Source organism: Trachurus japonicus, chromosome 3 (genome assembly GCF_045865225.1).
Source record: "Trachurus japonicus isolate A0001 chromosome 3, Traja_1.0".
Classification (NCBI taxonomy): Eukaryota; Metazoa; Chordata; class Actinopteri; order Carangiformes; family Carangidae; genus Trachurus; species Trachurus japonicus.
In genome coordinates, this window is record NC_140909.1 from 31,362,646 (window position 1) to 31,378,293 (window position 15,648).

The following is a 15,648-nucleotide window of genomic DNA, read 5'->3' on the forward strand; positions in this document are numbered from 1 at the left end:
TGGCTTCATTAGGTTTAGGCACAACAACTACTTAGGCAGTATTTGGTTACGGTTAGATAAAGAACATGAGTTTGGTAAACATAAGTATGACTCATGTGAATCATTCTTTATTTTTAAGAAGATGTAACCAAGCTGAACAAATGGCACATGTTTGTTTGTGGGGGGTTTTTTTTATAGGAGGACAGTTTCTACCACTCAGTAGAGGCTCATCACTACAGTGAGCAGTGGTGTAAATGTCATCAGTTATAACCACCTGACTTCCTCCTGTGTCCTACAAAGACAAGAGCAACAAGTTCAGTCTTTATGTGAACAACAAACTTCCACAAGAATCTGTGAGAGGTGTGAACTGAGCCCTGTGTGTGTGTGTGTGTGTGTGTGTGTGTGTGTGTGTGTGTGTGTGTGTGTGTGTGTGTGTGTGTGTGTGTGTGTGTGTGTGTTCTGAGCTTTGGCGGCTCCACGGCCCATTACTTTCTCTCGGTCAGAGCAGAGATGCTGACACAAAATCTGTTTAGCATCACTGCGCGGCCGCGCTGCCCACTCTTTTAATTCTATTTCTGTGCGTTGGCCAAAAACACAAAGAGCGTGCCAGTTTCCCGAGAAGCATCCTGGATGCTCAGATGCAACAGAGCGAGGCAGCCTGCCAAGCGCTGACCGAGAAAAAGCAAAAGCACAGGAGGGATTTAGTCAAGTGCTCATTTAAATATGAGCGAGCAACAGACTGTGGAATTTGAATGAGATTATAAAGGGAGACGGGGGTAGGATGAATTTCAATTTGAGAGCATTAGATGTATTCTCTCTCCTCTTTTTCTCCTCGCCCCCTCCCCAATCCCCTGCCTCACCCCCCTCCCTCCCAGAGGTGAGATAATGAGTCCCAACAATGAGCAGGAGGGAGGAAGTTGGCAGTGTTGTTACCACACAGTGAAGCCCAACGGTTATTATGGTGAGGCTGCTCCTCCCCTCCTATTTATCCATGAACACTAACACACACGCACACACACAGACACACGCACGCACACACACACACACACACACACACACACACACACAAAGACACACACACACACACACACACACACACACACACACACACACACAGAGGATGTAGGTTAACAGAGCATCATATCGGATTCCATCTCAACAGCATCCTCACTGCAGTGGTACGCATTGCACCTCCTGATCAGATCTTAACCTCCATTAGAATTTATATACACTGTATGTATTTATATGTGTGTGTGTGTGTGTGTGTGTGTGTGTGTGTGTGTGTGTGTGTATAGATATATGTGTGGATATATACTGTGTGTGTAGGTGATGACTGGGGGAGGGGCTGTGTGATGCCGCTTCAAAGACAGCAGCAGGTTGAGGGAAGACAGTGAAGGAGGCAGATGGAGAATAAAACAGCGAGTGAGGGGAAAAAAAGAGCAAGAAAGGCGAGCAAGCAGAGTGGGAGAGAGCAGATTGAGAGACAGAGAGAGTAAGAGAGAGAGAGAGAGAGAGAGAGGAGGGGGAGTACAGAGAGAGAGAGAGTGTAGGGAGGGAGGGGAGGTTTATCCAACACAGCACTGGTGAGGCAGAAGTTTCAGCTCTGTGCTTCACACACGGTCAAGGAGGGACGACAACACGCAACCTACACACAGGTGAGACAACTCTTCTTCCTCCTCCTCACCTCTGTGTGTGTGTGTGTGTGTGTGTGTGTGTGTGAGGGGTTTTTATTTAAGATGATGCTGGTGTGAAGGTTAACGCTTGTGTGAGTGCGGTGAACTTGACTCCGTGCTCGTCCGCAGCCTAAGTTGGGGAGTGTGCAGGCATGCAGCGAGAAGCCCGGTGCATCAGCAGAGGGGGGGGGTCTCTGTTGTGCCCTGAGGGACGAGCGTCCTCACAAACAACAGGGACAAAGAGTCAGGAATGCGCTGGTGTTAACACTAATATTTCATCCCAGTGCATAAGTATGGTTTCACAGATGAACTCTGTAAGTGTTGCTGTGATATTGATGGGAGCTCTCCCTAAGTGTTGCTCGCTGTGCACTTGCTGCTGGAGAAAAGAGCTACAGTATATTGTCTGTGTGCGTTCAGCAGTCGTGCCGCATCTGAGCAGCATGCATTATTAATCTGCACTGATCTCCAGAAACAGCGATACCTCAACAGGGGCAGAGGGAGGGAATGTATATACTCTAATAAATTCATGCACAGAGAGTTGATATTATACAGTATGTGAGAGCTGGACTGTTATAATAGAGTGAGGGGAGAGCAGAGGGGGCAAGATGCCTCTTTTGTATGCTCAGCTGCGCTTTGTCTTGTTTGTAACATCTTGCCACAGACACCGTGCATGGATATCCTATGGTTTATTTATCTGTCATTATCTGTGGGGGGAGATCCAGGTTGCTATGAATGCAGCTGAGGAGATGAGATCTCCCCTATCTCAGCTTGGCTGTTCCACACCGAGGAGGTTGACTCCTTTTGTCTGCAGATACAGTATCTTAATCCGCATCAGTGTAACACACGCCCGCTACAGGCTACACACTCATCATCTGACTCAGTGTGTGCAGATTACACATTACACAAGGGTTATGCTTGTGTTATTTACAGCATCTGTGTGTGTTTGTTCGCCTGCATCCAGCTGCTCTTACTGAAGACGGATGTGGAGAGTGCAAACAAAGAGAGCAGCAGTTACAAGACTGTTATCTATTGCCATGTCTATATCGCACAGTATCACACACACATCCACATACTTTGATGACAAGATAGATACACAATCAAAAATAACATCCCCTCTAGGCTCAGAGGAGGATGGTTCTGAAAAGTTTGGAGCCCTGAGGAAGCTGGAGTCATCCTGGATGTTCAGCACTCTGAGTCCAATAGGAACTCAAAGTGACTGTGAATAAACTATCAACACATTTATAGAAACTTCTCAAACCAGTCAGCGCAGCCTGTATTGATGAAAAACTTGCTGCTTTCATTCGTTGCTACAGCACTTACATTTTACATTCACTCATTTGGCGACTGCTTTATCCAATGTGAGGGACGTCACTAAATATGGGCACTGATCAAAAGTAATTTTTTGTTATCTTAAAGGTATAATGTGTAGGAATTCCCCCCATCTAGTGGTGCGGTTGCATATCTGAACATATTCTTAATGTTGCGTTCACGTGAAATGGGGCAGACGTCAGACAGACAACAGACGCTGCATGTAACAGGATAAACAAGCATCTATGTAAACAAGTGGTCCGCCAGCAAAACAATACAGGCGTTGTCATGATGATGTCGTATGCAACATGGCAGCCTCCGTTCCGTTCGCCCCCCCCTTGTATATTTGTAACGACTTGTAATAACAACTCATTCTGAGGTACGAGGAAGCTTTCATTTGTATGCAGGTGTGATTCGACTTCAGTGAAATACGTATTTATGAAAGCAATATTTGATTTTTGCTAATAAAAAGCCAAATAAGTTACATACTGGGGCTTTAAGCTAAATTTTATGCATAAATTTAACAATTTGCAACATCTTTCATCTGAGAAACAGCTCCAAACGTTTTACAGCAGGTGTGTGTTTGATACTCAAAGCACGTATTCACTGGAGCATTTCTGCAGGTAGTGCTGCAGGTTACAGAATGGGAAAATAAGCGCACACACACACACACACACACATAGAGAGATGCACACTTTGCTAGTGCCATGGCCACTCTGCCCGTGACCCTGTTCGAACATTAAGCAGTATAAGAATGTTCTTTACATTTACACCGAGGCACAGCCCTGATGCCTCAGGCAGTCGCTCTTGTGGTTTTCCATTGGTTTTCATTTGGTAAATCATCACTCTGCTGTTTGCTGTTGAGTTTCCTGCACTGACTCACAATGTTAAAATGATTTCAAACTCTTTCTCATTACAAGACTCAGTCTTCTTCTATTTCACGCTACAGTTTCTTCTAGATCCAGTTTGGCTCTCATAACATACGGACACTTGAGATGGAGACGATAACAGACCTGCTCTTCATACACATATTTACATATCACACACATTTTCTCACTGCATCTCCCATCCTACAGTATATAAATCAGTAATTCTACTGCTTCTTTGAAAACCACAGTTTCTCTTTATAGGCATTTTATTCCAGGACACAACTCTCTAGACCCCCATGGGACGTGATTAAATGAAGGTTAAAAAGCAGCAGTACACAACTGAAGGAGCTTAAGCCAAAAACAGAGGCTGTGGGCCATGCTGCTCTGCAGATTTGCATATTGAATAGCAAACTTTAACTGTGTCATTTGGTTAAATTGATTTACTCGGTTCTATTTTATGAATTATGTTTTTCTTTACATCTCTCAATCCCATAACATTTTGAGTATCTTATCAGTTGTCAGACCACCAGCCTCCCCTGTCCACCAACAGTGTATGAGCTACGACCTAAAGCCCAGCATGGATTCTCCTACATATACCAGCGCTATATACACTGCCTAAAATATTTTAGTAGACAGTATTTTCTACTGCTGTGCATCTGGAAAACTAAAAAAACAAGGGTTGCGTTACTATGACAACTGGCAACTGTGAGACATATAGTATGATGTGAAAAATGTAGCCTGTGTAAATATCATCATGTCATCTCAGGAGGTTGTTAGATGTCCCAGTGTAACACATATAGGTCTAATAAGAAACCAGCCCTGACAGAGGTTGTGTCGTGGTGCAGTTCAGCCTCCGCCCGTTCAGCACGGAGGTGTTACACTGTTTTAAGCTTTGGTTCAAACCGGCCAACACAAACACACTGCATTTATAAGGAAAAAATGAAATAATTATAACTACGACTTCACATAATTACCAGATCCGTATCTCATAATTACAAGAAAAATATCATAATTAGAGGCGGACAGAGAGATGAGAATTATAAGATAGCATCTCAATTCGCCGTCTTTGATAAATGTCTGTGAGTCAGTGCCGGATGGCAATACTGAAACCAATCTTTTTTCATTTCTGAAGCTTTGATTTTGTTCTCCACAAGTGAATCCTGAATTAGCAGAAGCATTACACGAGTGACCTTCCATAAGTCAGCTGAGGATGGTGGTGGTGGTGATGGATTGATCTTTGAAATCCTCCTCAGCTGCTGCACAACAGTTGCAGGGCGATTTGCAGAAAGAATATTTGAACAAATGAATAGTTTCTAAGCCACAGGGAATAGACTGTGATATTTTCAAAGAGTTTGGAGAACATTTATCACATGTCAGGACTCCTTCTTGACCATGCACCAGCTCACTCAGGCTGGATTCACAGTTGGTAGAGGCTTTTATCTGCACAGTAATACTGATGAGACGCCACTGGACGTTGGACTGAACCAGGTCAACACTATGATCCACATGAAAGTGAGTGCAGACCAGTTGCAAAGCCGGTTGAGCTGCTGTTGAGTCCACCTCTACAAGCAGCAGCCAGAACAGTAGCAGACGGACGTAGTTGCTAGAAAACCACAATCAACAGCCAGTTGCAAGAGATTATCCAGATGCTGAATAAAAAGAGTGTGATGTGAGGAGATGCAGTCAGATTATTTTTAAGCACTGAGTTCACACCCTAAAGGTTTGGATAAATGTGAGCGTCTGATATAAACAAGTGGTAAAATAAGCCCTGAGCAGAGAAACATGACAGTGCTGCAGCAGAGGAGAGGATGTCTTAGAGTTATACAGAGTGGCATCATCTGATAATCCCCCTGTTGCTGCACTAATCTGTCTCCTGCAACATCCTGAAAACCTCTCTGACATACCGAATAAAGACCCTCAATTCTTACGTCAAATGTCATATGTCTGTTTGTGTTTCTTTATACATGTGCAAAAAGTCTGTTTTTGCTTTGTGGTATGAGGCACTGACTGATGAGTGCAGTCATTTACAAAACAATTATAGCAATTTCTGCAGACTAGCAATCTTCAGCTTGGATAGCTTCTCAGAGCCACGAACATGACTGCACACACTCTTTGTCTTGTTTTTTTTCCTGTGGCTCTCAAGGTCTCTCAGTTTTCAGAGAGAGGAAGGGCAAAGCAGAAGCTTCATCTTCACCATATGAAATCTTCACTTAATCAGAGAAAGTGATAAAAAAAAAAACTCAAATTATAATTGCAAGAATGATAGATGTATTGTTTTTCAAGGTGCAATATGTCACTGTCTGCATTATGATATCTTAATGAATTGTTTATTTTTGCAGGGAGAGTGCACAGTTAAATGTAATTCCACCAGAGTTAATTAGGTGGCTAATTTGCATATGTTGTCGCTGGGCAGATACAAAACAGCAAATCATCTAAAACAACAGAATATGTACAGTAAAAGGTCGATTCATGTGTCACTAGACTTCACATATATCTAAAAGAAAATCCATAAATATGAGCATTCGCTTTTTAAAACACTACAATAGTACCATAGTATAGTACCATCAATATAGTATAGTATAGTATAGTATAGTACTTAAGTTAGTTCTGTAAATATTACAGAGCTTTCAGAGTCTCTAGTGTTTGTAGGTATGAAGTTCCACCACCTCATGGCTGTAACTTTAGAGGCAGATTGACGAGAGCAGTGGAGACCCAGTCACCACTAATGGATGCTCCAGTCCCACCAGCTCTATACCACAGCTGGTTGGGGCAGAAATCCACTAAGAGGTGGGGGTGTAAGACTATGGATGATTTTAAACATCAGGCAGCATCAAAGTAGAAAAAATGAAGTTAGCAAAAATCGTGAAAATTATATTTCTTCCGGACATGACAGTGATTATAATCTAAAAACAGCCAGTTATAAACTAGGTGTAGTTACATTATCTCAAATGTTTCCAGCAGTTCTCTAACCCAGAGAAATATATGATTTTAATATAGTAAGACTCTGTGTCACATGGGACAGGCGATATTCCCAATATACAGTACGTCAGTGTTGGGGTTGTCTGTCTTTGACAGGCCAATGCCTTGGTCAGCTGTCTTCCCATATCAGTCATGTCAGAGAAGACGAACCAGGTCAGAGATATGCAGCCTCTTGTTACCTCATCAAGGATCACTAAGAATTTACTAATATTTCCTATTCAGTCGAGTTCCCCTCAGTTTCAACCAAACTCTCACACACAAACAACCACACCCACACATATCCCACACATTCTGTCATACATTTACTATCACGTTCTACATTCATATTTATTTCTATTAAGCATGCTACTCTGTTTCAAATATAACATTATCTCCTCATACATATATACTATAGTTATAGCTTTATTAGCCAACTACATTTACATAGAACCACATGTGCATACATTTACTATTATCCTCTGTTACACAGACTAATATGCAAACAAATGATGCATACAGTAAGTGTGTATTAGTACAGTCACCAATACAGAACAGTGTTGTGTGCATGAGAATGTGATTGTAAATAAAAGACAGTGATCATGATGTAAAAGAGTATAGCAATGGGTGAATTGTGTATGTGAGAGGTTATTGTAGTGTATGTGTGCGATTAAGAAACTATGTTTAAAACGTATGAATCTTCTCTCAATGGCCTCTTATACAAATTTTATACCTCTGTTATTTATTTCAACCATATATTCTGACCAGATGAAGGATTTTAGTCATTGGATGTATGGAAAATGCTGAGTAAACGTCTGACAGCTCTGGGACGTCCTGTCGCCCCCAAAGAGCGTGTGTGAATCACTGATTTCTTAAAGTGAAACTGCTGTATGGGTGTTTCTCTCTGTTTAAATCCCCTGGTCTGTTGTTGTTGTTTGTTTATTCAGTTTTTAATGGTAGACCTGATCGTCGTTGGGAGTGTTTTTTGGAGAGGAGGAGACAGTGCATTTAAATGGATTAACCATAAAGAAGTGAAGAAATGTGTCTCCTGATTGTTGAATATGTCAATATATCAACAATACATCTTGCTGTAATATCTGTTACAGCAAGATGGCGGCTCCAAAAAGAAGCTCTTTGATTTCAAATCCTGAGAGTTGATGTTTCAGATCAGAGGAACTTGTCCTGTTCTGCTGGAAATACCTCAAAACAACTCGAGAACAATCCAGAGACAAAAACACAAGTTAATTCGCCGGTAGATGTTTGCTAGTGTTTGAATATCGCACTGAGATTTTTGTGCGCAACTCTACAATCACATTTTTAAGCCCCAGCATGAGTGACACTGGTCCCTATAATCACACACATAATGAGCAGAGGCAGCAGTCAGCCGCCTCGCTCGTGTCTCGTCTGTCACCGGTGGATCGAACCCTGCCATGTTTCCTGGCAAGACACCGGGATGCTGCCGTGGCTGTTACTCTCTCTCTCTCTCTCCCCCTGTTTCTTTTCCCATCTCTGTGGTGGAATTGACAGGACTGAGAGAGGAGTCTTTCTTTCTGCTCCAGGTTTTCTTTGTACTCAGGTTTCTGGCAGGAGAAAGAGAGACGTTTACAGGACGGATTAGAGTTCATAGAAATAGATCTCCTCTGTTGTTTGCTGTGGCTGACAAGCCTGGCTCATACCTCACAATCTCTCCTTCTTTTGTATCCCCTCTCTCTTTCTCTCTGTCTTTCTTTCCATCTATGCCATCACTCTGCTCCCCAGGCTGGTCCATGTGTCTACAGTTGAGCAGGCAGCTGACAGCACAGTGACAAGTGCTGAGGATGGGTGGATGAGAAGCAGTGGAGGGGAGAGGGAGGGAGGAACGGGGGAGGGAGAGGGACTAATGAGAGGGACAGCAGCAGCAGGGGTCTGTCACTGCACCTCCAGATAACAGCCCCCCCCGACTCTCTTTGATATCTGTCCCAAGTGACCAGGTCGCTCCATCCACAGCTTGTACCAGTGAGGTGGGGGCAGGGGTGCTTATTAGCCACCTGTGCTTTATCTTCTTGTTTTTTAACCCCTTTATGCACTTGTTACGGGAAGGGGAGGGGAGTGGATGCAGCGGCAGGGGAGGGCGCTGCTGCTGCATAGATCAAAACAACAAAAGCAGAATCGAAGAATGATCCAATAATGAGAGAGGATGTGAGGATGAAATTGTCACGCCCAGATTCTCCGCACCCCCCACCCCCCACCGTGTTTCTGTGAAGCAGAACCATCTCTTCATGGTCGTCTGGCTGTCATGATTTCAGTGTCACTTGTGTAATAGCTAAACAGGTGTTTTCTGAGGTCACCTTGACCTTTGACCACCAGTTCATCCAAGTCAAGGTTTGCACCAAATATGGAGAAACTATGTCATAGTGCAAGGGTCTGGTTTACGAAAGGTTTGCATGTGTAAAAATGTGTGCAAGCTTGATTGAACGCGCAAACACCAGGCAAACTGAGGATTGTGTCTCCCAAACAGGCAACAAAACACTACAATCCATTTAGCGTGTTTGCTAGGGCTGGGACGATATCCTTTTCTCCCGATCCGATTCTTCTACGATTTTTTGAATGGGGATTCTATTTACCATCTACCATCTGACTTTTTTAAAACTATTATAAGCTCTGTCCAAACAGATCTGCAGCAAATAATAAATTGCTCACTTCAATCAGGCACGTTTCCTAAACCCCTGAAAGTAGCTGCCATCAAGCCGCTCTTAAAAAAGAGAACATTGGATACTACCATTTTAACCAATTACAGACCCATCTCAAATCTTCCCTTTATAGCCAAGATCGTTGAGAAAGTGGTTTTTAATCAACTCAGCAACTTCGTAAACTCCAGTGGACTCTTTGACAAATTTCAATCAGGCTTCCGACCTCACCACAGTACAGAAACAGCTCTTATTAGAGTGTTAAATGACATAAGGTTGAACACTGACTCAGGCAAGGTGTCAGTTCTGGTCATGTTGGATCTCAGTGCTGCGTTTGACACTGTGGATCACAGTATACTGCTGGACAGGTTGGAAACCTGGGCAGGACTCAGCGGGACAGTCCTAAAATGGTTCAGGTCCTACTTAGAGGAACGGAGTTATTTTGTGACCATTGGTAGTTATCAATCCGATCGAGTGGCTATGACGTGTGGAGTTCCTCAGGGGTCAGTCCTTGGACCCCTTCTGTTTAACATGTATATGCTGCCTTTGGGTCAAATTCTACAGAACTCTAATGTCAACTATCATAGTTATGCAGATGACACACAGATATATCTTGCACTGTCTCCAGATGACTGCAGTCCAATAGAGTCATTATGTCACTGTTTAGAGCAAGTCAAAAATTGGATGAGCCAAAATTTTCCTTCAGTTAAATCAAGAAAAAACTGAGGTCATTGTTTTTGGAAATAAAGAGAAGAGGGTTGCTGTCAGTAAACACCTTGAGTCACTGTCTTTAGAAACTAAAGACCAAGTCCGAAACCTTGGCGTGCTGATAGACTCAGATCTGACCTTCAACAGCCATATCAAATCAGTTACCAAATCAGCCTTTTATCAACTGAAGAACATATCCAGAATTAAGGGTTTTATGTCCCAAACTGATCAGGAGAAGCTGATTCATGCTTTTTATCTCCAGTAGACTTGACTACTGTAACGGTCTTCTGACTGGTCTCCCCCAAAAAAGTATCAAACAGCTGCAGCTCATTCAGAACGCTGCAGCTCGAGTTTTAACCAGAACAAAGAGATCAGATCACATCACCCCGGTTCTTAAGACCTTACACTGGCTCCCAGTCAGCTACAGAATAGATTTTAAAGTTCTGCTCCTGGTTTACAAATCACTGAATGGTTTAGGTCCAGAATACATGAAAGACATGTTAGTAGAGTATAAACCCAGTAGAGCTCTGAGATCTACTGACTCAGGTCAGATAGTGGAGCTCAGAGTTCAGACCAGACATGGTGAAGCAGCATTTAGCTGTTATGCTGCTCACAAGTGGAACAAACTACCAGCAGAACTGAGATCAGCCCCAACTGTGAGCACTTTTAAATCCAGGTTAAAAACATTTCTCTTTTCATGTGCTTATAGCTGAGAACTTTAAACTTATCTATTTTTTTTTCTTTTACTTTTATTTGCTCTTGCTTTTAACTCTGTTTTTAGTGTTTTGTTTGTTTTTATTCTGTCTTATGCTTCTTTTTTTAATGTTTTGTCTTTATGTAAAGCACATTGAGTTGCCTTGGTATGAAATGCGCTATATAAATAAAGATGCCTTGCCTTGCCTTGCCTTAAATTGCGATTCTACGATATTGCAGATTCTCTCGATTTTTAGTCTGCATTTTTAACATTTATCTGCACAAAAATACTGTAGAAGCCTATAAATTAACATACTCCATTTTCAAAACCTGGACTCTTTGTATGTAAAAAAGGCTAACAAATGCATATTGCACAATATTTTTAAAAAATTATTTATTTTTTTAAAATCGATTTTTGAAAAAAAAATCGATTTAAAAATCGTCAAAAAAGATATCACGATATTTCTCCCACCCCTAGTGTTTGCCTTAATGAATATGCAAATATGGGCGTTTCTGCCAGAACATGCTAAATATTGGGAGGAGTAGATGCAAATAGATTTATTTAGCGCACGCAATATGATTTACCAAACCCGAAAGAGATTGCGGTGGCAGTTTTTGTGTTGTTGTTATTAAGCATGTTTGAAAGGCAAGTCTTAACTGGCACAGCTTTGCGAAAATTTCTGCGGTTATTGATTTAATACCTGCATGAGTAAAAACTCTTATATCTCTACATTTCCTCATGTCTGGGTCATTCCAGCGCTCCTCTCCTCCCTCTCGAGTATCTGGCTACTTGATTAAATTTGCCTTAAATTATCAAATTACATATGTGGATCATTGCATGCACACATGGTTTCAGTGGGTCAGGTGCAGCCATGCTGACAACAGGCAGATTTCATCACCACAAGATCTCATTCTTCAAACTCTTTCCAGAGGAACAGATGGTTCCTACAGCTAACAGTGTCCTGATTGTCTGAGCTGGTGAAGGAGCCACTTTATGTCTCTGTATTATCTTGAGCATCACAACATGGGTAAAACTCCAACAACCCCCATGCAGGACACACATGAAATCGCCGACAACACTTCAAAATCTATCAGAAGATCACAATTTTAGTCACCACAGGAAATGCACAGTCAAATTTGAATCATAATCCTTTTTTTTTTTTTAAACTTTCTCTCGAAGATAAAACTTTAAGTGCTGTTTTTTTAATTACAGTGTATTTTACATCCCAAAAAAACCCAAGCCAGTGTGAAGGAAAAGCATTAAATATGTATGAGGACAAACGTTGAGGACCACAAATGGTATTTTAGTTGAGATTCCAGCTTCTCTCTGTCAGTTCTCCTGCACAGAAACCTCAGACTCCTCCAATCTTTTGTCTTCACACACGACTGATTCTATGAACTGAGCAATAGAAAAGTCAGTGGGATTTGCTCTGAAGACGTTTCTCTACAATACAAATCTTTGCCTCATCAACAATAACATAATGGCTCTGTGATCTCAGGCGTCTACAATCCTATTTCCACATTTGCACATCCTGATGATGGCCATAATCATAACGTTGGACTTAGGACTTTGATGTCTGTCCTCAGTCAAGGTGAACATTTTGGTATTGACTCCTTATTGGAGGTGTGAACTTTTCATATCCACCCCGCCTCAGAAGCCGGCGCTTTGATTTTGCCCTCGCAGCAGGTATAGGAGGCTGACTGAGGCGGCTTCAGAACATCAGTCACACCCTCCAGCCCTCATGGAAACAGAACGGTACTATTGATCATTGTGGAAACCTCCATGAGCTTTCTATGCATGTGAGGGCAAGTACGTGCAGGACTGAGCAATTTCAATTTCACACGGTTCTGCATGGTATTGATGATATGCGGAGGTGAGGGCAGACCTAGTACTTTGCTCTGTCTAATGAGCTCTGGGAGGAACCAGTCATTCAGCTCCTCTGACAGAATCAGGTGAAACACGCATTGATTTGTATCGTTTCTTTAAACTGGCTACGATCAATAGGTGTGAAAGGGCACCACGCTCACTATGTGTCCTAATGTACTGACCAATTGACTTTTATACACAACCTGTGATAAATCAGCACAGTTTGAGCACGCTATGACCTCGTTGCCCTGACTGGTAGCTGTTTAGATTATGTGTTCTGTTGAGAATGAGCTTTAAAATCCCATAAAGTAATAATGATGATGGTCATTGTATGCAGACGTTAAAGGATCATTGTGCTTTGACCGTTCTCATCATTCTGTACTTGAGCTCATTTTCGTCTGAGGATAGATAGATAGATAGATAGATAGATAGATAGATAGATAGATAGATAGATAGATAGATAGATAGATAGATAGATAGATAGATAGATAGATAGATAGATAGATAGATAGATAGATAGATAGATAGATAGATAGATAGATAGATAGATAGATAGATAGATAGATAGATAGATAGATAGATAGGATAGATAGATAGATAGATAGATGTGACTGTGCAATTTTGAGAGAAGCATGTGATTAATTCAGATTTATTAGATGATTACATGTTTTATTAATTTGATCACAAATTGTGTTCAAGCCAGTAATTTTCATAATTTTATTCCTAAATTGAATCCATGTTACATGAATATGCACTGTGGATGGAAACCATAATGTGTGCTATGGTTGTGCACAACAAGCGGAGGCTGATATGCCCATAAATAGAAAATTTGAGGACACTATTACAATGAACGAAGTCTAATGCAATTTGCATTATTATAATTTTGCCAATGCAATACAACTAAGCTCGTAACTCACAGAGTGACTGTGGAGGCGTCTGTCAGTAAACCGGCATCCCCTGCCTTCGGCTGAACCTGTTAAGTTAATGCAGTACTGGTTATATTCATTGAGAAGTTATCATTAAATATCGACTATAGCTGTTTTAAAGTCAAAACGTGCTTTAAGTCCTTTATTGCTCAGACAGAATGGGCATAAACAAGAGGTGCAGTCAGCATTCAACCTCAGGACACAATGACAACATCACATCTTGATACTTTCTGACAGGACTGTTGATTCCAGGAAAGAAAATGCAGTGACTTCAACAGAAAATAAGTTCCTTAAGTTACAGTTTGATGCTGTTTGACAGCAAGAGCCCACAGACTTAGCCTTAATCTGCAGTAATATTCTTGCTGATGACAGCGCACATAAGAAGAGCAGGAAAAAATGATCATGAATAAGCACAAAGTCAGTCTCTTTGGCCTTTATCGGGCCGTCGTGTTGCTTATAAGACTCCACGCTGCTTCAGAACAAGTGTCAAAGGCTCTGATTATTTTTCTTTTTTTAAGTATTTTTGGGGGCTTTTGCCTTTAATTGACAGGACAGTAGAGATACTGTACAGGAAATGGGGGGGCGGGGGGGGGGGGGCACACCCGGGGGACTCAAACCGGGGCCGGCTGCAGCGAGAACTATAGCCTCTGCATATGGGGCACCTGCTTAACCCAGTCAGCTATATGACGCCCTAAAGGCCCTGATTATTTCCTCATCAGGATCAAGCGTCTCTCCTCTCGGCTACTGAGGATTTGGACTTCCTCTCACTGATTTCATATCTGTGTGGCTTTCAAGGCTCCGTGCCGCATTTCTAACAAAAACAATTTTCAAAGGAGCTTGTACTCAGATGGCAGTGGGAGAGGAGGAAGCAGCAGCCACCGCCACCACCCCGCTCCACCCCCTTGTTTTGCTGTGAGGAGAGGAGGGGAGGGAGGTCGGCCTCGAGCCGGAGCTTCACAATGGATGTTTGTCCAAACTCATAAAGGAAAAGATGTTTGATCCTGTGAGAGAGAGTAAACATGGGCGACTAAATGGAGACGTCCTTGAACCCGGACAAGTCCATTTTATTTATACAGCTCCAAATCATAACAGAGGTGATCTGAGGGCGCCTCCCAGATAAACCGTACTCTTTAAGAGATTGTTTATGCATCAGACCCAACATTACCTCACAACGTATTAGAATGATATCATGTGTGAGGGAAGCACGGTGCTAGAGCCTCGTGATCAGCACAACTAAAGGTGGATTTATGCTTCAGTTCAGTTTATGTTGCAATCAGAGGACTTATTTTTAAAGTTTTTAGAGTGCACATGTAAAGTAAATAATTTAACTGGTAAATACAGAAATAATAATTATGTTATGTTAACATAAACATGTAAGTAGTTGACCATAAACATAAATATGTAAATAATTAATGAAACAAACACTGTCACTGTAACTATCTAACCATGAGCGTAGATCCATTACGCATCACGTTAGACAAACCTGAAAGCTTTAAGCTGAAATGTTCTTGTATGTAAATGAGGGAGTATAAAAACAATAACTGTAGCGTGTGTGTGTGTGTGTGTGTGTGTGTGTGTGTGTGTGTGTGTGTGTGTGTGTGTGTGTGTGTGTGTACGCACCCATGCCTATGTGTGATGAGTGTTTCTTTGTTATTCTGGCTTCAGTGCAGGCAGTCATGCTCGAATATACAACTGAACAATAGTTCTCACTGTGGCTTTGATCTAATGAGAGAGAGGGAAAGAGAGAGAGGTGGTGGTACGAGAGAGAGAGAGAGACAGAGACAGAGAGAGAGAGAGAGAGAGAGAGAGAGAGAGTTCAGGGAAGCAAGATGAATTTGGATCACGCTGAGAATGAAACAGCCTCTCCAAGAACTGATTTTATTTGAGCTTCACCAGAGCGTTTACAATAGAAACTCAACCATGTGCTTTTGAAGAGTGATACTAAAACTAATTTTAGACATTAATTGGCACAGTTATTGCTTCTCATTCAAACAAAATTGGAGC

At 41.9% G+C, this 15,648-nt stretch overlaps 1 protein-coding gene across 1 annotated transcript in view; it reads left to right on the plus strand.

The window, feature by feature from the left end:
* Positions 1 to 1,367: 1,367 nt before the first annotated feature.
* Positions 1,368 to 15,648, plus strand: part of c1qtnf4 (C1q and TNF related 4) — a 34,910-nt gene continuing 20,629 nt past the window's right edge. The window contains exon 1 of the mRNA XM_085770043.1: positions 1,368 to 1,634. The gene's annotated coding sequence lies outside the window, so the exon portion shown is untranslated. The remainder of the gene's footprint in view (positions 1,635 to 15,648) is intronic.